The sequence below is a fragment of the Lissotriton vulgaris genome, chromosome 5 (assembly GCF_964263255.1).
Source record: "Lissotriton vulgaris chromosome 5, aLisVul1.2, whole genome shotgun sequence".
In the NCBI taxonomy this organism is placed as follows: Eukaryota; Metazoa; Chordata; class Amphibia; order Caudata; family Salamandridae; genus Lissotriton; species Lissotriton vulgaris.
In genome coordinates, this window is record NC_141693.1 from 838,245,328 (window position 1) to 838,265,696 (window position 20,369).

General features: G+C 45.0%; 1 protein-coding gene across 3 annotated transcripts in view; it reads left to right on the plus strand.

The window, feature by feature from the left end:
* Positions 1 to 20,369, plus strand: part of LOC147711668 (uncharacterized) — a 79,291-nt gene that overhangs the window by 19,914 nt on the left and 39,008 nt on the right. Inside the window, exon 2 of one of the 3 annotated variants that reach the window (XM_086922381.1) lies at positions 14,114 to 14,493. The exons of 1 other annotated variant lie outside the window; for it this stretch is intronic. The gene's annotated coding sequence lies outside the window, so the exon portion shown is untranslated. The remainder of the gene's footprint in view (positions 1 to 14,113; positions 14,494 to 20,369) is intronic. One more of the 3 variants, XM_086922380.1, reaches the window with a different exon arrangement.

The following is a 20,369-nucleotide window of genomic DNA, read 5'->3' on the forward strand; positions in this document are numbered from 1 at the left end:
ATAAATTTTTATGTCGCCCATTCGTATTGAAAGATAATATTGTTGTTTTGTGTTCTGTGTTTTGTATTGTACTGTTATGATTTTAATTAATCGAATAAAGTGGTTTGACTGACTGATAGACTGAATGAATGCATGATTAGTGATGGGCTTATTTGAGCCAGATTGCAGATTGATCAGTGTGGGGGACAAGTGAGTGAAGTGTCACATGAGTGCAGGGAGAGTAGTGTGCTCTGTGACTGCAGGGTGAGGCCCAATGTGAACAGCACACATGCATTGTGAGTGCAGCGTGATCACTGTGAGTGCAGGGTAAGCGGTTGAATGGTGTGGGCTGCATGGTGATCAGTGTGAGTGAATTGTGATCGCTATGAGTGCAGGGTGAGTGTGAAAGTGAAAGTGAAGTAGATTACCAGACACTTGAAGTAACTCAGCATGTTATTGACGGCAGCCTAGGGTTTCAAATACAAGTTAAACTATTGCTAGTATGGCATTAATGAGGGATCAAGAGTGGAGGAAATAGATAATGTGCTGATCATTCAACAAACGTTCACTCTTATGATTAGGGTTGCCAGGTCATTATTTTGATGTCCCAGACGGTACAAAAATAAACAGCCACCTTATTTATCATATGCAAATAACAACCAATGACAAAGCCAACAATAATGGCTTGTTGTAGGTGTAATGTTACTTGTTGTATTAGAGATTGGAATTTTCTCTAGTGGAAGTTTTAAGGTAGCACAGAGGGTTAATATGCCTGCTGCAAAGAACATGTACCATGCAGATCACAAAGTGCAAAGAATGAAAATTGGTTAGCGGGTTACTATTTCTGTCAGAGAGGTAATTTTGTTACTTGCAGTTTATAAGTTAAAATCCTAATATAGAACAGTAATCTATTAACTGTCATCAAAGAACTTCATGCATACTGCAAGGTATAAATGAGAGCCTTATGATTTTTTTTCCACAGCCATTCATTATCCTAATGTTGCAAATAGGGTTCATTGGGGTACAATGCGATCCTTATTAATGAGTAATCCTAACCATGGTGTTACATTTTAAATTCCGAGTTTGTGATTCTCCAGACAAAGTACTCTTAAACTATACTGCCTATCAGTATGTATCACATGTCACGCATATACCTTGCAGATCTCTGTCATTTGTAACATTTCTTATAGACTGATTTACATACCTATGATTGATTATCTCCGTTTAATATGTGTGCAATATAAAGTACACCCCACACTCGTATGAGAGACGTTATAAAACAAATTAAATACATCTCAGAGAGAATAGTAATGGAGACCTTCCTGGGCACTGTTAAAGGGTAATAGCAAGGGAATCACTGGCGGGGTGGTCATTGGGGTGCGCCAACAAATGTCACACAAGGCGCCACCAGTGCTAAGACCGGCTGTGTGCGGGGCATATTGTGTGCCTCTGAGAAAGTATTCATGGTAATTGCAGCACATGACTGGCGCTGCGATTAACATGAATACTGACACAATCGGCACTGATATTTGTTGCTGCTACTGCACACTCGGTTGGGTTACTGGCGCACATAGCCTTCGCTGCAGCGCACAGAGACCTTACAGTGCCACACACAGAGGGAAGAAATTAGAGGGAACATTGCCTGGGACCATTAATAGACAGAACTAAAACTAATCTACACAGATGGAATAACCTTACATTAACTTTGATGGGTAGGAGCAACTTATACAAATGATGTTTCTCCCTAAGATCTTATATTTTTTTAGAGCCATCCCATTGGAGGTAAATAATAATTGGTTTAAGATGCTGGACAGCATGATGGTAAGGTTCTTTCGGGCTTATGGTAGACCACAGAGGGCACTGAAGTTTATTTGTTTGTCAAGAGAACGGGGGCGGGGCGGTATCACATTTTAGGTTGTATTATTGGGCTTCTGCCCTTCAACAAATTACTCCCCTACTGTTTGATGCAGGTCAGAGAGGGGCAGGGGGCAGGACTGTGCCATCGTGTTTCGAGAAGTGGCCCGTGGGTCTTTGTTCCGACAGCTCAAATTTAGCTACTTTTAAAAAGTAAGATTCAAGACCCTATTATATGCAGCTCAGGTATGGACCAGCATTCGGAATAAGTGTGGGACATGCGATTCTGCTTTTACAATCCCCTCCAAGATAACCTTCTTCTACCTGTTATTTTTCACAATTCATACATCAATCGGTGGGGGAAGAATAGCTGCCCCTATATTCTTGGGTACTTTTTAAATGTAGAGGGTTTTGCCACATTTGAGGATGTGAAAAGAAATTTTCATTAGGAAATAATTAATTTTTCAAATTCTTCTAAATTAGAGACTTTGTTAGGAAGGAAAAGGGTGGAGGTGAAGGTTTTAATAAAGTAGAATTGGTGGAGTTGATGAGGGGAGAAAAACACCCGATTGGGAAGATTTATAAACTGTAAAATGGCAGGCTGGGGGATGATATTGAGAAACATGTGGCTATGTGGCTGGCAAGCAATTAGGTTAAGGAGAGGGACAGCCTCCTCTCTTTGGAGCTTACTCGATCAACGCTGCTGTCTGCTAATCTACAAGTCCAACATTATAAGATTTGGTAAAATCTATATACAACGCCGGCAGAGATCAGCAAATGGGGGCAGGTTGGTGATTTAAATTTTCCACGCTGTCAAATATTCTGGCTTGATTTTGCCAGATTGTCCAGGGTTAGCGAGTCTAAGACGAGAACGAAATTATTTTTTTAAGGTCAAATTGAAATTGAAGGTTTTGGTCACATTGCAATTAATTATTTTAGGAGTTTATGAACAGGAAATCTCCCCGGGGGCACACTCTATGTTTTTGTGTCTCTTGATGGCTGTGTTTAGATTGTGCTTAACGACAGCTTGGTTGGACCCTAATCCTCCATCGTATAATCATTGGCTGGGCCGTTTAATTTCAGTGTACCATATTGAAAGGGCGGTTTATGCTCAGAAGGGTCTCGCGCTCGTAAAAAGGGGGCTGTCAATTTGGGCACCTTTGAGGGAATGGTTGGAATCCCAGTAATATGGCCAATAGACACTCTGCTTAAGGCTTCCTTATTTCTTTTCCCTTTCTTGCTTTTCTTTGTTTTGTACAAGTATGTTTTGCTTAAATTGCTGCACGGAACAACTGATGTGGTTCTGGTTTTGTGTAATGGCTTGGATCGTGGGTGGGGGAGAGAGGCTTAGAGAAATTAATTTGTAAAAAGCTAATAAAGATGGTTTAAAAAAAAGGATGGTGCAGCCTACCGTCACATCGGGCTATACCCCGGTCCAGGAAGGGCCAATATTATATTCTGCCCCTCTAACAGGTTTGTTCCAATTGGGAAGGTTGCCCCAAATCTCTCCCCCTGGAGGTAGGAAACCCATTAGACACCAGGGTTTTTGCATTTGGGGCAAAATAAAGTGGTGGGGATGTTGCACGTTGACATTGGAAACACCCTCACCACAAATGGGGCAAACCAGTCTTTCTTCCCCCTCCCCAGTGTTGGCCAGGCGCTTTGCCCATATTTTGTTCCTGAGAGGGCAAAACACTAACTGAAGACTCGGGAAAACAAAATGGTGCCAAAACAAACACAATGGAGGGGGCGGCCTACATGGGCATTGAGTTATATCTCAGCCCTAGAAGGATCAATGGTGTCTATCTCCCTGGGGGCAGATAGAAGAGGCTTGACCCAATTGGGAAGGGTGCCCCAAATCTTCCCCCTGGGATGGTATAGGTGGGGGCAAAAAGCCCACTAGACACCAGAGATTTTGCATTTGGGGAGAAAGAACGGGATTACGTGCATTGCACTCTGGCATTGTCCACACCGCCCATCCCCCAAGGGAAAATCCAGTCTTTCTGCCTCCCCCCCTGGAAGAGACAGGGGGCTTTGCCCCCAATATGCCCCTAGGGGTATCAGAAAGCAACTGTAAGGCAGGAATATATCTTTCTATAAAAAAATGGGGTGGGTCTGACCCATCCTAACATCAAACCCCACCCTCACCCTCAACAGTCTTTCTGCTCCCCTGGGGACTAAAACATCCCATCCCATCCCATACCAATGGCAAGTGAGAGGCTATTTGATTATTTTGGGTGTTATTTTTACATATGGGCCAGGAGAGTGGCTAAAATCCCAGTATCATCCCACTTGCCATGGCGAATGACAGCTCTTTTTTGGTTTGGGTGGGCCACCCGGGGAACCCTACTGGAGTCCGAAATTTCTGAAAACTAGACACCTGGGGAAGTCCAGGGTGGTGTGCTTCCCATGGATCCCACAAGATTTTATTATCCTCAATGCCCAGCAAACCTCAAGTCTTGCCCTAAATCACACACTTTCCCTGCATTTCTGTGGCATAAATTTCCACAATCCACAGGAATCCAGAAAATTGTTACCACACAGCAGTCCCCAATTGTCCTGATAAATAAGCTACTTGCTAGGCCTAGTGCCCGAGATAAAAATTGATCAAACCAGTGTCAATGGTAGTCCTCGCAGTAAAGGTTTGCAGGATATTGTGGGTAAGAAAAGCTTTTGGGATGCATGCAAGGCACGCTACCCTTGAATCTCCTGGGTGTCTAGTTTTCAAAAATGTCTGTGGTAGGTAGGTTTCCATGGGTGGCAGGCTGAGAACGCAGCCACCTTTTTTGCTGATCTCTCCACGTAGTGCTTTAGGGCCTTTTGTATCACAGCTTCTTGGCCTCCTCACACAAGTGGGGTACTGTTATCGAAAGCTATGAGATCTCGGGGAGGGGGTACAAAAGTTATGGATCCCCACATATTCTGGAACTTTCTAGCATACATTTATGAGTATTATATATGTTTTAGTCAAAGTCTAAGGTTTGTAAGGGCTTCTGGGTAAGAAACCCTGGGGAGAGCTGTTGTATGGCCCATGGGGACATTGTAGTCTTCTATAAGTTAGCATGAGCATGCTGCAGACTGTCTGCTGCTTTCACACATTACTACACAAGTTTATTTAGCAAATGCCTCTTTTGCCATTTTCACATGTTCACTCTCTGAAGGTTCCTGGGATTTAGTCTGAACATTGTGAGCAACGTTAATCAACAGTGACCCATTTTATTCTGTTCTGGTCAGGCCCTAGCACCTAGACAAAACATACTGATGCAGCTGTTGTTTGGGAACACGTACTTTGGTCTTAATGGAATGCATGAATAGGTATCACACACTTGGAGAGGGACCTTTTCAGGGAGAAGAGCAAGACAGCACCTATGATGTAGATCTACCATCTATAGACTGAGGTATGGGGTCTTCAGATAATGCCCAGAGATCTTTTATTATATAATCATTCTGGTTAAATATAAGGGGAGGGAGATTAGGCTATACTGTCTTTTCATAATGACAGCTCCTTTCATAACTTATAGACTAATTGCTATGCTAACCATATTTGTGTCATGCATTTTCTTGCTTATTGTGGCACTTATACTGCACCTTAGAGCATGTTAGTTAAAATAAATATTTTACACTTATTCATGTCTCTGTCAATTCTTATTGTGGACAAGTACAAGAGTGTGAGCAAAAGGGTGTGTCTTGCAACAGTGATTCCTCAGAGAGTCAGCAGTGTTGTGTTCTGGGGTGTCTTATCATTTGTTTCTCTGTGAGTTGATACGAAGCAAGTGAGACACAATAGCTAGTCGGTCCTGGTCTCATGGGTACTAAGCTGGTAGGATGACCCAGTCCCTATGCACTAAGGTCCAATATTCCTACGCATAGTTCTGTGTTTGCGCAGAATCCCTGCAACATGGGGCCGCCAACATTTGGTCTGGTACTTATTCACAGGACCCCTGAGTAGCGCTTGTGCTTGTCCATGATACCCTCTCACCGGTTCCGGGAGACGTCCAATGGGAGGGGGCTTTGCCTCCTATATCTGTAGGGTACACCTCTTTTTGTAGGTTTTTCAAACTTGAAGTTTAAAAGGTTTAATTGACACTGCCATTTTAGTTGCTCTATTTACGTTTACACCTGGCACAACCAACAGCTATTCTGGCACATAGCCGGGCAGCGGTTACAGCCTACTCGACTCAGCATGAAGTCCCCATTGCGGGCGCAACCTTTATTTTCATGGTTGAGGCAAAGCCACCATACCGCTTCAAAGTGTTTTATTCTTAGGTTGCATTTCAAGCGGCAGATGCAAATGGAAAGGGGCGACCAATCGGTCCCCCCGAACGTATGGCAGAGTACCACGATCCCCCCGGGAAGCCATCTTGGGCGGGAGGCGAGTCTCGGCTGGTATGCCCGAAGCGGCGTAGCCGGGGCGCGCCTTTTCCCGCCCTCGAGTGGGTTGGCCTAGACACTAACGCGGCTGGCCACGCCCTTGGGGCAGGCAGGGGCGGGTTTACGCCCGCCCTGAAGACGGATAAAAGGAGAAGCATGACCAGAAGGCATCCTCTTGTTCCTGTGCTCTGAAGCTGCACCTCCTCGCTGCACGTGAGCTCGAGACGGAACGAAGAGCCAATTTTGAGCGTTGTAATCCTCTTGTTTGTTTTCTAGATACTCTGCTGGAGAATGCCGAAGAAGGCGGGAAAGCGGATGACTACCGACCAGATGCTGCGTGTTCTCATGAAAGAGGTGACCGACTTAAAGAGGCGAATGGATAAAGACGAGGAAGGGAGGCCGAAACGTCCTTTGGAGGGAACAGCCCCGGGAGGAAAAGGCAAGAGGCCCAGGAGGGGAGCAGCTGGGGGAAATATCCCGGGTCCCAGTGTCCCGCTCGAAGCACCCACTCCCGTGCCGGAGGAAGGGAATCCGATTCCCGTTGTGGTCACCCCCGTGTCCGGGGAAGATATGCCGCCCGAGCTGGCAGCACAATTAGCAGCGTGGTTGGGTAAAGGTAGCGAGGGCGCCACGGCTGTCGACGCGCAGGTGTTGATGAAGCAACTGCGTGAAACTCGGGAAGCAGCGAGGGTATCCACGCCGGCTGCGGCCGTAGAGAAGCCACAGGGGACGGTTGTAGTCGCTGAGACGGCGTCCGGTTCAGGTAAGCGGCCATTGCCGATTGCGAGGGAAGAATCGGCACCCTCTCGAAGGGAGAAGTTGGGTCAGCATGTCCCTTTAGCTATTAAAGAAAAGATATGGGCAGGGGAATATGTAAACATCTTCTCGTTGCTTACTGATCATTATGAGATGGAGCATGTTAAAAGTCAGAAGGACCTCATGCATCCGAGTGTTTGGCGCGCAAAGATGGCCGCCTTTAAGGTAAATGAAAACATTGGCAATTGGGGCAAGGCGTGGGGGGTTTTCACATCGATCTTGGGAGAACGAAGGCCCGAATTGCTACCCGAATTGCCGATTTATCAGTCACGGATCATGGGGTACTCGGTATCACACGAGGGTAATCATTGGTTCTGCTATGATAACCTGTTCAGAAAAGCAAAAGAGCATGATAAAAACTTAACTTGGGATTGTTATGATTCTGTGTCCTGGTCCAAAATGAAGGATACTGGTATGTTGAAATTGCCATTAGTAGGGAGTAACGTGGGCGAATCCTCCCGTCAGTATGCGGGGACGCCCTTTCGATCAGGTACGGGTACCGACAATCACTCGAGGCCTACCGGTTTGTTGGAACTTTAACAGGAGTAAATGTACTAGGCCCCAGGGGTCGTGCAAATTTAGACACGAATGTAGTGGGTGTGGGCAATCATCCCATCCTGAGTCCACGTGCAGAGCCAGAACGGGTGATAACGGGGGTAGAGGAGGTGCCAAACAGGTCTAACATAGTCCGAGGGGCGCCTTTACCTACCCCGATTGATACCTTGGCAATGATTCCCTGGCTCAGTGAATACCCGGATCGTGCTTCCGCTGGGGTGGTGCGGAACGGGTTTTCATATGGTTTCCGCATCCCAGTGGGGGACTTTCAGGGTGTGGAAAAATGCAAAAATCAGATATCGGTCTTGCAGCATACGACCGTGGTACAGGAAAAGATCCGGAAGGAGGTTACTCGAGGTCGAGTCGCCGGTCGGTTTAGTGTGCCCCCGGTTGCTAACTTTGTTTGTTCGCCTTTAGGAGTGGTCCCCAAGAAGGACCCGGGTGAGTTTCGGCTGATACATAATTTGTCAGCCCCACGTGGTCTTTCCGTAAACGAAGCGATAGACCCGGAAATGTGTTCGGTGCGGTACGCATCCTTCGATGAGGCCGTAGCCATTTTGAATCGCCTGGGGCCCGGTGCGCTGATGGCAAAATCTGATATCGAGTCAGCGTTCCGGTTGCTCCCGGTACATCCAGACGATCAGCGTCTCCTGGGTTTCATGTTTCAGGGTCAGTACTACATGGATAAGTGTATGCCGATGGGATGCTCTATTTCTTGTGCCTATTTCGAGAAATTCAGTAGTTTCCTACAATGGGTCTTCACTAAGAAGACGGGTTTCCAACATGTGATGCATTATCTCGATGATTTTTTGTTCCTGGGGGCAGCCGGGGATCCGGAATGTGGGCAAGCTTTGGCTGCATTTTGTGTTTTAATGAATCAGTTTGGCGTGCCATTGGCACCAGGTAAGACGGTGGGTCCTTCGACTCGCCTCGAGTTTCTGGGGATCGAGTTAGACTCCGGAGAAGGTTGTTTCCGTTTACCAAGTGATAAAGTGTTAAAGTTCAGGGCATCCCTGCAGATGTGTATGAGTGAATCTAAGGTTAAGCTGCATCAATTACAGCAGTTAGTGGGACAGTTGAATTTTGCCCTAAGAGTTATACCAATGGCCCGCCCTTTTTCCCGTTCGATCGCTCAAGCCATGGTTGGACTGAAAGAAGGCCATCATCGCACAAGGCTCTCGGCAGAGGTCCGCCAGGACATGCGCATTTGGTTGGCATTTCTGGCGGATTTCAATGGTCGAGTCGTCTGGAACAAACCGGCCGTGTCCTCTGAGGAGCTGGGGCTGTGGACAGATTCGGCAGGGAGTATAGGTTTTGGTGCCATTTTCGGTACTCGATGGTCTGCACAAAGATGGCCGGCATGGTGGCGCGACAGGGGACTGACAAGTAACATTGCTTTCTTGGAACTCTTCCCCATTTTGGTGGCCCTGAGAACGTGGCCTGAAGGGTTCAGAGATCACTCTGTGGTATTCTGGTCTGACAATATGACCGTGGTTGAGTGTATCAATAGCCAGGCAGCACGATGCAAATGGATTTTGAGACTGCTCAAAGAAATCGTATTACTGTGTATGCAATTGAATGTGCTATTCAAAGCAAGACATGTCCCGGGGATAATGAACCAGGCGGCTGATGCCCTTTCTCGTTTCCGTATGCAGGCTTTCTGGGGTTTTCTTCCCACAGCGGACCCGGAGCCAGCACCCTTTCCCGAAGCTCTCTGGTCTCTCGGTGCCCCGAACTTCGTAACCTCGTGGGAGAGAGTTTAGCACCCAGGACGAGGAAGGCATATGAAGGGGCGTTCCAGTCCTATTTAGCCTTTTTGGGGACTGCTAGAGAGGAGCTTTGGGGTCAGGAGGAATGGGTAGTGAACTTTCTGATGTCTTTACATCTGGCAGGGAAATCGGTGGCCACGGCCCAGAGGCTGCCATTTCCTTTGTTGCTAGGGCTCATGGGATCCAGGACCCGACAGCGTCTTTCGTTGTGCAAAAAGCGCTACGTGGGTGGCAACGCCTTGAGGGTCGCAGAGTAGATGACAGGCGCCCGATAGGTTTGGATAGGTTGGCCCAGTTATTATCCAGACTCCCTACAACATGTTCATCTCAGTTTGAGACAGTGCTGTTCCGAGCCGCTTTTACGCTGGCATTTCACGGGGCTATGCGGGTATGCGAATTAGTGGCGATGAACAAGCAGGATGTGACGGGAGGTCTGTGCGCAGAGCACGTTCAGATCAGAGGGGAGACAATGACTGTCTCGTTTGTGAGGTCCAAGACCGATCAACGTGGGATGGGTGACTGCATAATTATACGCAGGATTCCCGGGTCATCCATGTGCCCAGTGAAGTGTTTAGAGGATTATTTAACACGAAGGATGGCATCATGGGGGGGGACCTTGTTGAGACACGCGGACGCCACCCCACTGACAAGGTTTCAGTTTCAGCGGGTGCTAGCGATGTCAATTACAGCTGCGGGCTTGAACCCGGGCGAGTTCGGGACCCATTCCTTTCGGATAGGGGCTGCTACAGAGGCTACAGCCAGGGGTCTGAATGTAGAACAGGTTAAACGTGTGGGGCGTTGGTCCTCCAATTGTTATAAAAGGTATGTGCGTTTGCACATGTTGTGAAGCTGTAATGATGTACTCACGCTTCTTGTTTTGTTTGGTTTTCAGTTACGCAAGCCTACGAGGCGGGGCGGACTATGCAGTCGATCCAACACCGGGACAGCGGTCAGACATCACCGGCTGTGAAAAAGGAGGTGTGGGTCGTGGGCCACTCATACGTGAGGCGTGCCGCGGACGTATTCAAGGCAGGTGACATGGTGCACGTGGCTGGGGAATACGGGTACAGTGTGTCCTTCTACGGAATGGGCGGTCTCTGTATTGACCAGTTTCAATCATTTTTTGAGGGTTTGCTAGAGCGGACGAGGTCACCGCCGTCTGTAGTCATAGTACATCTTGGGGGCAATGATTTGGTCACCACTGGTAGACGACTTCTCCTGGAGGCGATGCTTTCCACTGTAAGTTGGTTAGCGAGGAGAGTTCCAGGGTGCACAATTGCGTGGTCCCATATGATCCCACGAAAAGTGTGGCGGGGGGCTATTTCTGTTTCTGCTTTAAATCACTCGGTGAGAAAAATTAATAACAAAGTGAGTAGGTTGTTCCGGTCCAATGCACTGCATTCTATTTCGCATAGGTGTATTAATAATGACAGTATGTATTTGGGGGACGGTGTTCATTTGTCTCGGGTGGGGAATGAGTTACTCATAGGAGACTTCATAGCTTGGCTAAAGATGTTAAAACATGACCTTTAGATAGGAGTTTGGTGGGGGGTCCGGATAGCCGGTCAACTATCCGGACCTGTGGCGGTAAGGTCATGATCGGTGAGCACTAATTGGAAGATCCCTATGAGTGGGCGTTACCCATTACGGATGGGGGCGCTCGGGGGAGGTGGCCATTGGCCCCTCAACGGGGAGGCGGTCCCTTCTAAGGATGGGTCGCCGAAAGGAAAGGGAAGGCGGTCAAGGCCCCTTCATGGGTAGGAGGGGTTACAGCCCCCTCCTGGTGAATTTCCCGGGGCCAGGACGTCTGCGACGGCAGATGTGGTAAGTTGTGTGGGGTGTGGGGGGGGGTCTACGCTACCTTCTAGATACCTCACACGAGCCTCGTACGACCTTTAAGTGGCGTCGAGTTTTACTGGGGCCCCCGTCAAGTCAAGGGAAATTGGTAGTTGCACTTGAGGTATGCCTCCGTGCCGCCCCTCACAAGGGAGGGGGATATGTCTGGGTTAGGGATCTTGACACCGGTTACGACCTTGCCGTGGGCCCTTAAACGTTAGGATGTACAATTTCAAAATTTCAAGTAAATGTTTTGTAGGATGTTAGTTCGGCTAGGAGAACCTTTGTATTAGAGGATATGTTAAGGTTAGCCAAACATCGCAATGTGGTAATGAAATTGTACATGATATGAAACTGTTATTTTTAATGTTTTAATTTTGTTTCATATTTTAATAAATACGGCCGGGAAGGGTAACTCCCTTCCCGACTTCCAAAAGTTCAAGAACGGTTTCCGGTTTCCCATCCTTGGGGAGTGTGTTGAGAGGGGGTGGCGGGTATCTCAGCCATATGGAAAGGGGCGACCAATCGGTCCCCCCGAACGTATGGCAGAGTACCACGATCCCCCCGGGAAGCCATCTTGGGCGGGAGGCGAGTCTCGGCTGGTATGCCCGAAGCGGCGTAGCCGGGGCGCGCCTTTTCCCGCCCTCGAGTGGGTTGGCCTAGACACTAACGCGGCTGGCCACGCCCTTGGGGCAGGCAGGGGCGGGTTTACGCCCGCCCTGAAGACGGATAAAAGGAGAAGCATGACCAGAAGGCATCCTCTTGTTCCTGTGCTCTGAAGCTGCACCTCCTCGCTGCACGTGAGCTCGAGACGGAACGAAGAGCCAATTTTGACCCACCCACCAGCCCCTGAAGACAGCGAGTGGTTTTAATAAAGTTTGATGGATAACTGTGATTTTCGTTTACAGGTTGTGGTATTATCGTGAAGATTTTGAGTATGCAATAAAGAATGGTCGATTTGTGTTATGTTTTGCAAATAAAGTAATTCTGCTTTAGTGTTCATCAGTACGCATGCGTTTGAATAAAGTTGTTGTTGCTACTGTTGGTTAGATGTAGTCATTTAGTATTTAGTTAGCGTTGTCGTATTTATTTTGGTCGGGCGGTAAGGTCATGATCGGTGAGCACTAATTGGAAGATCCCTATGAGTGGGCGTTACCCATTACGGATGGGGGCGCTCGGGGGAGGTGGCCATTGGCCCCTCAACGGGGAGGCGGTCCCTTCTAAGGATGGGTCGCCGAAAGGAAAGGGAAGGCGGTCAAGGCCCCTTCATGGGTAGGAGGGGTTACAGCCCCCTCCTGGTGAATTTCCCGGGGCCAGGACGTCTGCGACGGCAGATGTGGTAAGTTGTGTGGGGTGTGGGGGGGGTCTACGCTACCTTCTAGATACCTCACACGAGCCTCGTACGACCTTTAAGTGGCGTCGAGTTTTACTGGGGCCCCCGTCAAGTCAAGGGACATTGGTAGTTGCACTTGAGGTATGCCTCCGTGCCGCCCATCACAAGGGAGGGGGATATGTCTGGGTTAGGGATCTTGACACCGGTTACGACCTTGCCGTGGGCCCTTAAACGTTAGGATGTACAATTTCAAAATTTCAAGTAAATGTTTTGTAGGATGTTAGTTCGGCTAGGAGAACCTTTGTATTAGAGGATATGTTAAGGTTAGCCAAACATCGCAATGTGGTAATGAAATTGTACATGATATGAAACTGTTATTTTTAATGTTTTAATTTTGTTTCATATTTTAATAAATACGGCCGGGAAGGGTAACTCCCTTCCCGACTTCCAAAAGTTCAAGAACGGTTTCCGGTTTCCCATCCTTGGGGAGTGTGTTGAGAGGGGGTGGCGGGTATCTCAGCCATATGATAATTTGTTTTGCGCTTACACAGCCGCTGCTCCGCCAGCAGCATATTGTCCTTATGCATTAATTGAAGTTTCGTTGACGTCCTGGAAGCATACAGTTTGGTTTAATGGTGCCCTTCCTCACCCTGTCTCTATTTTTCGAATGGGCCCCTTGTCTATCAATAGGTTTACTTGGCCTGTTTTTGCTGGTTTTACACCACATCCCAATTATCTTAATGTTTACTATAGTGGAGCTACGTCTACTATACACACAATTAGTTCATCTTCATAGGCAAGTCATACAGTTTATGTGTTGTGCACTTCAGGCAGCTCCGGCTGGAGCTGCTCCTCCGGCACCAGGTCAGGGCGGAGGACTTGTGATTAATCCTGTCATGATTAACTCTATGATGGGAAAACGTCCTCAGAATCGTTAGGACTTACCATTTTGGATCGCATAAAAAATTGAGCAACTTGAGGCTGTATTTCCTCATACATCTCCTCTTGAAAAACACAGGATCTTTACAATGAGTTTGCCAAGTGATTCCTCCTTTAGCGGACTACACCACCTGGGGGCCAGTGTTTGCTTCAGTATATACATTGTGCTTGGGAACCCCTCCATGAGCATTCTGCCGACCATTCTGAAAAGGGTACAGGATGAACAAGGGGCTGGTCCAGCCCTGGATTTGGGGAAGAAGTTTTAGTGGGAATGTTCCCTATCATCTTCAATATTATTCTGGCCAACATTAACGGTGAAGCAGTTTGCTTACAAGGGCGCCAATGCCTGGCAGCGGTGGCGGATGTGGATCGGGAGCGACAATCGACGATTACTATTGCAGATGTGCATACATCCTTGGGTCACAATAGCTTAGGAATTCGACCATTTACCTGGCACAGAGTAAACCCCCTCCGGAAAAGAAAGGTCATCCAGTCTTGGAATAAAAATGTACGGCAGCACTAGAAACCTGGTTCTCGTGCTGGTTCGCCTCCACCTGACCCTTCTGAACATAGCTATGATTTGCCTGACTGCTCTAAAATTAACACCGCTGAGAGGTTTCAGGTTCAGGTTCCTGATCCTCATTCTCCTTGTTTCTTTCAGGAATCATCATATCAACAGTTTGACGGAGAAGGGCGACTGGATTGCAGACAAGGAGAGCCTACGCAGGCGAGATGTGATCTGCAGCACCAGTTTGACATAAAAGTCAAGCAGGAGGAACCATCTCAATATCGAGCCCCATTTCAGAAGAAAAAAGTTGCTGCTTTGACTACCAAGTATACCTTAGAGGGTAAGAACCCACCACCTCGACAGGAGTTGCGCAGTAACCCTCCTCGACAGTGCAGCGAAGGTTACCATAGTACGGCAGACACTCCACTAGCGTCTGGAGGTGAAAGCAACTGACACTTTTATCACCATTGAGACAGCTGACACTTGTGTTGCTCCTCCTCATAGGCTCTATGAAGTGAGCCTCCAATTTGAAGGTGATATAAAGCAGCCTTTTTTGACAATCTAACATCTTCTTATGATATTTTGCTGTTGGAGGTCGTTTGGCTTTCCAGGTTTATCCTCGCCTCTTCTAGGGGAGAGGAGGTAATTCTTCCATGTTTTTCACTATATGTCCCAGAAAATGCTAAAAATGCCTATGCTTCAGAGTGGGCACTGGCCTTAGCTCCTGCATTATATTGTAATCAGGCAGGTTGGGACAAGGATTCACCAGTGCATGTTATTCCTTTGCGTTCTACACCACAGTCCCAACCCCAATATCCAATTAAACGTGATGCTAAAGCGTCCGTGGGTGACATTTTGACTCAATTGGAATATCAGGGTGTGACTGAACCCTGTGTTTTGTCAATGAATAATCCTCTTTTTTCAATATTGAAGCCGAAACGGTTCATATTGTATAGTTTTAGACTACAGACATGTGAACAGTCATGTTGGTACCTTTGAGGTACAGAACACACATAGCTCTGCATTAGTAAACAACATTGTTCGTAAGAAATGTAAGACTACGTTGGATATCTCCTTTTTTTAATATCTTTATTATTCAACAAGTCAGCAAATAACATAAGCAATCTTGCAATAATTCAATGATTCAATCCAATAATGATAAGCAGGAGTCCATATATCTAAAAAAGAAAATGAATATAAAGAAAGAGAAAAAAGTCATAGGAGCACAAAAAATAATATAAAGGCTAAAGTAGGAGACATAATATACGTAAGTAATTATACTAAATTCCTAATCAAAAACATTCTGATATAAGTCCCCAAACATAATTAAGTTTGTTCTGGGCTTGTAAACCCTTAGAATTTGCCAATATATGTTCCATTGAATACATCTCCTTCAACAACATCCACCATTCACTAATATTAGGAGGATATATGCTAATCCAAACTCTAGCGATGACCAATCTAGCCACCACACATAAGATCAATAATAGCCGATTTTGTTGATGACTAAACATACGAGGTCCTAACATGATATCCCTTGCGTTTGGATAAAAATCGGTCCCTAATTTCTGAGAGCAGACTTGACCTATCTGTTTCCAAAGATCTTTCAATTTTAGACACTCCAAAAACATATGTATCAGACTTGCAGAATGGAGATCGCATTTAGGACATTTCGTGCATGTGCTGGATGAACCTACAGGGACCCATTTAGTTATTTTCTCTGGTGTATAGTACAGGCTACAAATAGTGCGAAACTGCTGGATTTGTAAATTAGTGGCATGTACAGACTTCTTTACTATATGTAAACTATACTCTATGTCTTTTTTCGAGACCTCCTCACCAAGTATCGTGCTCCATTTATGAGCTAATTGATTACAATTCCCCTTTCTATTACTAGTAAGAATCTTGTGCATGCGACTAATCTTGAATTTAGCACTGTCTTGATATAATAGGTCCCATATATCCGACTCAGCAATATTAGTCCATTTTAAATGCGTCACCAGGAAGCTCTTTATTTGTAGATATTTAAAAAACATATGGCCTGGTAAATTAAACAAAATGTGTAGTTTCTCAAATGAAGCAACCCCACCATGATCAAATAAATCCCTTAATGGCTGAATCCCAAGCTCCGCCCTCTGTCTTAATACATTATCATGAAAAATCTCCGGGATCATTGGATTCGCCCACAACGGGAATTTATCGTGATAGTAGGATTGGTCACAGCTATTAAAGAAAGTTTTCCATATAGAAATAGTATCCCGCACAGTCTTGAATTTTACCCGCTTAAAGTAATTAGGATCTGTGGTTTTGTAAATATACAACTTACTGTTTTCTACCAATAACAGTTGATGGAAAAAGGTGGAACAAGAAATTAATAAGCTCTGGAAACGAGCTATAAAAGAAGACCAAAAGTACATTTTAAAATCTGGAAAGTCTATACCCCCTTGTTCAAAAGGACACTTGAATAGAGCCATAGCTCGACGTGCCGTCATGTAACCCCATAGAAAGCTGCTAAAGAGACCATCCAACCTTTTACAAAAACTGTTAGGAACACGTAAAGGAATAGATCTAAAGAGATATAAAAATCTTGCCAATATCTTCATTTTAATTATGTTGGCACGGCCAATGATACCGATCGGAAGTTTAAGCCATTTCTTTAACTGGATGGCTGTTTCTTTAATCAATAGCTCATAGTTTAATGAAATTATTTGACTAACCTGCGATGTTATTCTGATCCCCAGATAAACAGCTACAGTGCCTACCCCGCTTAGGCTATCCCAGTGTTAGAATTTACCACCACCTGTATTTTATGTGCATTTAACTTATATCCGGCTACCTTTCCGAATCTATCTGCTTCTTTTTCTATTTCTAACATTGCCCTTGCTGGTTCGGATGAAAATACAGCTAAGTCATCTGCATAGGCTGTTACCTTTAATGTGTTTGTACCTTGCTTTAATGGGATGATTTGAAGATTAGCTTATAGCGAAAAAATAAATGGTTCAATATAAAGTGCAAATAAAAGAGGAGAAAGTGGGCAGCCTTGTCGAGTACCCCGAAATATAGAGAATATTTCCGATTGTGTACCTAAATACATTAGTTTAGCTCGAGGGCTACCATATAAAGCTTGAACCCATTGTTTAAATCTTCCCCCTAAACCCGCCCTCTCCAATACTACCCATAAGAACTTCCAATCCACCCGATCAAAGGCCTTTTGTGCATCTAAATGCAGCATACCCAGATGGATCCCTCTTTTTTTCTGCAAGATCGAAAGCAGAAACTGCAGTATTTATATGAGACGTAGTCTCTCTGCTTTGAATAAAACCATGTTGGTGGATTGATACAAGTTCGGTCATTGCTGGTGCTAAACGAGTAGCTAAAATTTTGGCAAAGATTTTGGCATCTGAATTAATAAGTGAGATAGGCCTATCGGAGCCACACTCAGAAGGAGACTTGTCTTTCTTTAAAAAGAAGACTTTTCGTGTCAGGTTCCAAGATTCTGGTACTACTCTATTTTGACCAATATATTGTGTTAAATCCCTGAATTGTTTAATTAGGTGTTCCTTAAAAACTTTATAGAATTCCAAAGGGATTGTGTCCTCCCCAGTAGCTTTTCCCGAGAGGTGCGCAGATATTGCCAATATTATTTCCTCACAGCTAATATTGTTACCCATAATAACTATATCTTCTTCTTTTAATTTTGGCAAGTGTATGTTCAGAAAATATTGTTGTATATCTTGATCGTTAGCAATAGTGTCAGAAGTATATAATTTCTTACAATAAACAAAAAAAAATTGTTCTAAAATACCCTTCGGTTCTGTGTATAAAGTCCCATTTGCTGATTTAATTGCCTGAATGTAAGTTTTATCCTGATCATCAGGCTACCTTATGAGCGAGGACCTTTCCCATATGCTCCCCAAACTCATATTGTGTAGCCCGATATTTGTTAAATCTATTGACCATACTTGATCCATTAACTTTTGTAACAGCTGCTCTTGGTTGGGTGAAGCAGACCGAACTGCATTTATATGGGCCTCTTCAGCCTGTATCATAAGCAAAATATCTTGTTGTTTTTGATCTTGCTTTTTTAATTTTGTTGCAATATATATTGTAATGTCAAACCGCGAACCACCGCTTTCCATGTATCCCATATTACAGTAGGTGTAGAAGTATCCTTATTTTCCTGAAAGAAAAGTTTAAGCTGCTTGTTAATGGTCTTCACATAAAACTCGTCATTAAGTATTTGAGATTCCTTTCTGCAGGTTCAGCCAGAAAATTTAACATAAGGCAATTGTGGTCAGAAGTTATGCGCGGACATAACGCCATCTCAGCTGTGATAGCAATTCCGTTAGAAACCCACGCCATATCAATTCTTGAATATGACTGATGCGGAGATGAATAATAAGTAAAACCTGCAGTATTAGGATGTAGATATCTCTACAAATCAGTCACTAAATGTAATCTCCCCATTTCTATTATGGCTGATCTTGACCTTTTCATTCTGCGACCGGATGTCGGTCTACTAGTGTCTATATTACAATCCATAATACAATTAAAGTCCTCCATGATAATTTTTTCACCTTCCCAATTTAAAAGTTCCATATTTAGCAAATCAAAAAACAGTGGCTCATCTAGATTAGGGCCATATACAGTACCTATAACATACTTTTTAGCTTGTATTTCTACCTGGGCCAGTGCCCATCTTCCAGCTCGGTCTGTTAAAGTTTTTAAAGGGAAGCAGCAAAATCCCTTTTGATTTAAAATAGCCACCCCCCTGATGGAACAAGATTGTGAAGTGCATATAATTGTTTCATAACCCAGCTGACCTAGTAACTTCCGGTCCTTATGAGCAAGATGTGTTTCAGTTAGTACTACAAGATGCAGATTATATGTTTTCAATTCCTCATGCACCAACTGCCTCTTGAGTTTACTATTAAAGCCAGAAACATTCCAAATAATACATTTAACTTTACTCATCATAAAAATATTTGTTTTCCTGTTTAATGTAACCCCTCATTCTATCAAGTTTATTTCTCTCCTGCTTTATTGTAGTTATCTCTACTTTTTTTTTTTAGCTGTCTTGTTGAATACTTTTCCATTTTTTCCCCTATCCTACCCCACCCTGCACTCGTGAACCCACCCCAGTACCTTGGGAAAGGAATTACCCCCCTAGAAAAAAGCTGCCTAACAAGCAGCCAAAGGGAGACAGCGCATCACCTAAACAGCCCCCTCGCCCAAAAGCCCCTACCACCCTATTTATAGGATCATACAATTGATTAACCTCATCATAACAATTCTGCAACAATTCTACAGATATTCATCGGTTCAGTGCTTCCCACCCTTCATCTGTTGCCATGTATTGAGTGACTTCTTAGCCTCTTCAGTTGCTGAAAAAAAATAAGTTTGACCCCATCTAAGTACTTTTAGCCGTGCCGGCTCTTGTAAAAAGACCTGTGCATTCAGGGATTTCATAGGCTTTATTATCTGTCGCATGGACTAGCGCCTATCCATCGTAGCCTTACATAAATCTGAGCGTACAAAAAAAGTTACAGTGTCGATTGTTATAGGCGAACTAGGACGGGCCTTTAAGTATACAGCTTGACGTAACAAAAAATTGCCAAAATAAAATAACATAGGCCTTGGAAATTTAGATCCCTGCCTCTGTGGCCCAAGAGGTAATCTATGTGCCCGCTGTATCTGACTGTACCAATCCCAATCTGCCAGATCTGGGAAAGCTTTCTGAAATAACAGTACCTGGTAAGCTAGGGGGTCTGAGCCCTCTTTCCCTTCTGTTACACCAAATAGTCTCAAGTTCTGCCTCCTCTGGCGATTTTCCAGATCTTCCACCTTAAGTTGGAGTTCTTTAATTGAAGTATCGTGGGTCTATGTTAAATCTGCTGTTTGTAATACAGCTGCCTCAGTTTCCACAATACGTTGCTGAAGATCTGTTATATCGCTTACCAAGGAATCCACTTTAGCTGTTGCAGATTGGAGAGCCTGTTAAATATCTGCATTATCCGTCCTAAGCTGTGAGTAATGTTCCTGTGCTTCTTGTCTCTGATCCTTTAGAGCTTGAAAGATCAGAGCTAATGATGGTTCTAGACTAATTCTCATACTTAAGGCAGCTTCGTTATCAGCCACAGGAGATCCTGAAGCTGAAACATTATCAGTTGGCTTTACTTGTTCAGGGGCAGTGAAAGTTATCGTAGGCATCACAGAAGGGGGAGACATGCTGGAAACAATAGGAGTTCTTTCTGTGTTTTTCCTTATCGGTGTGTCTGTCGTACTGCTCCCAGAGAGTCTTAAGACCAATGATTTGACACCACCCTTCGTTTGCATCCAACAGCGAAGGAAAGTATTGTTAGGAGTTTCCTCATTGCCTGTTACACCATCCTGTTGAACCACTTTAGCC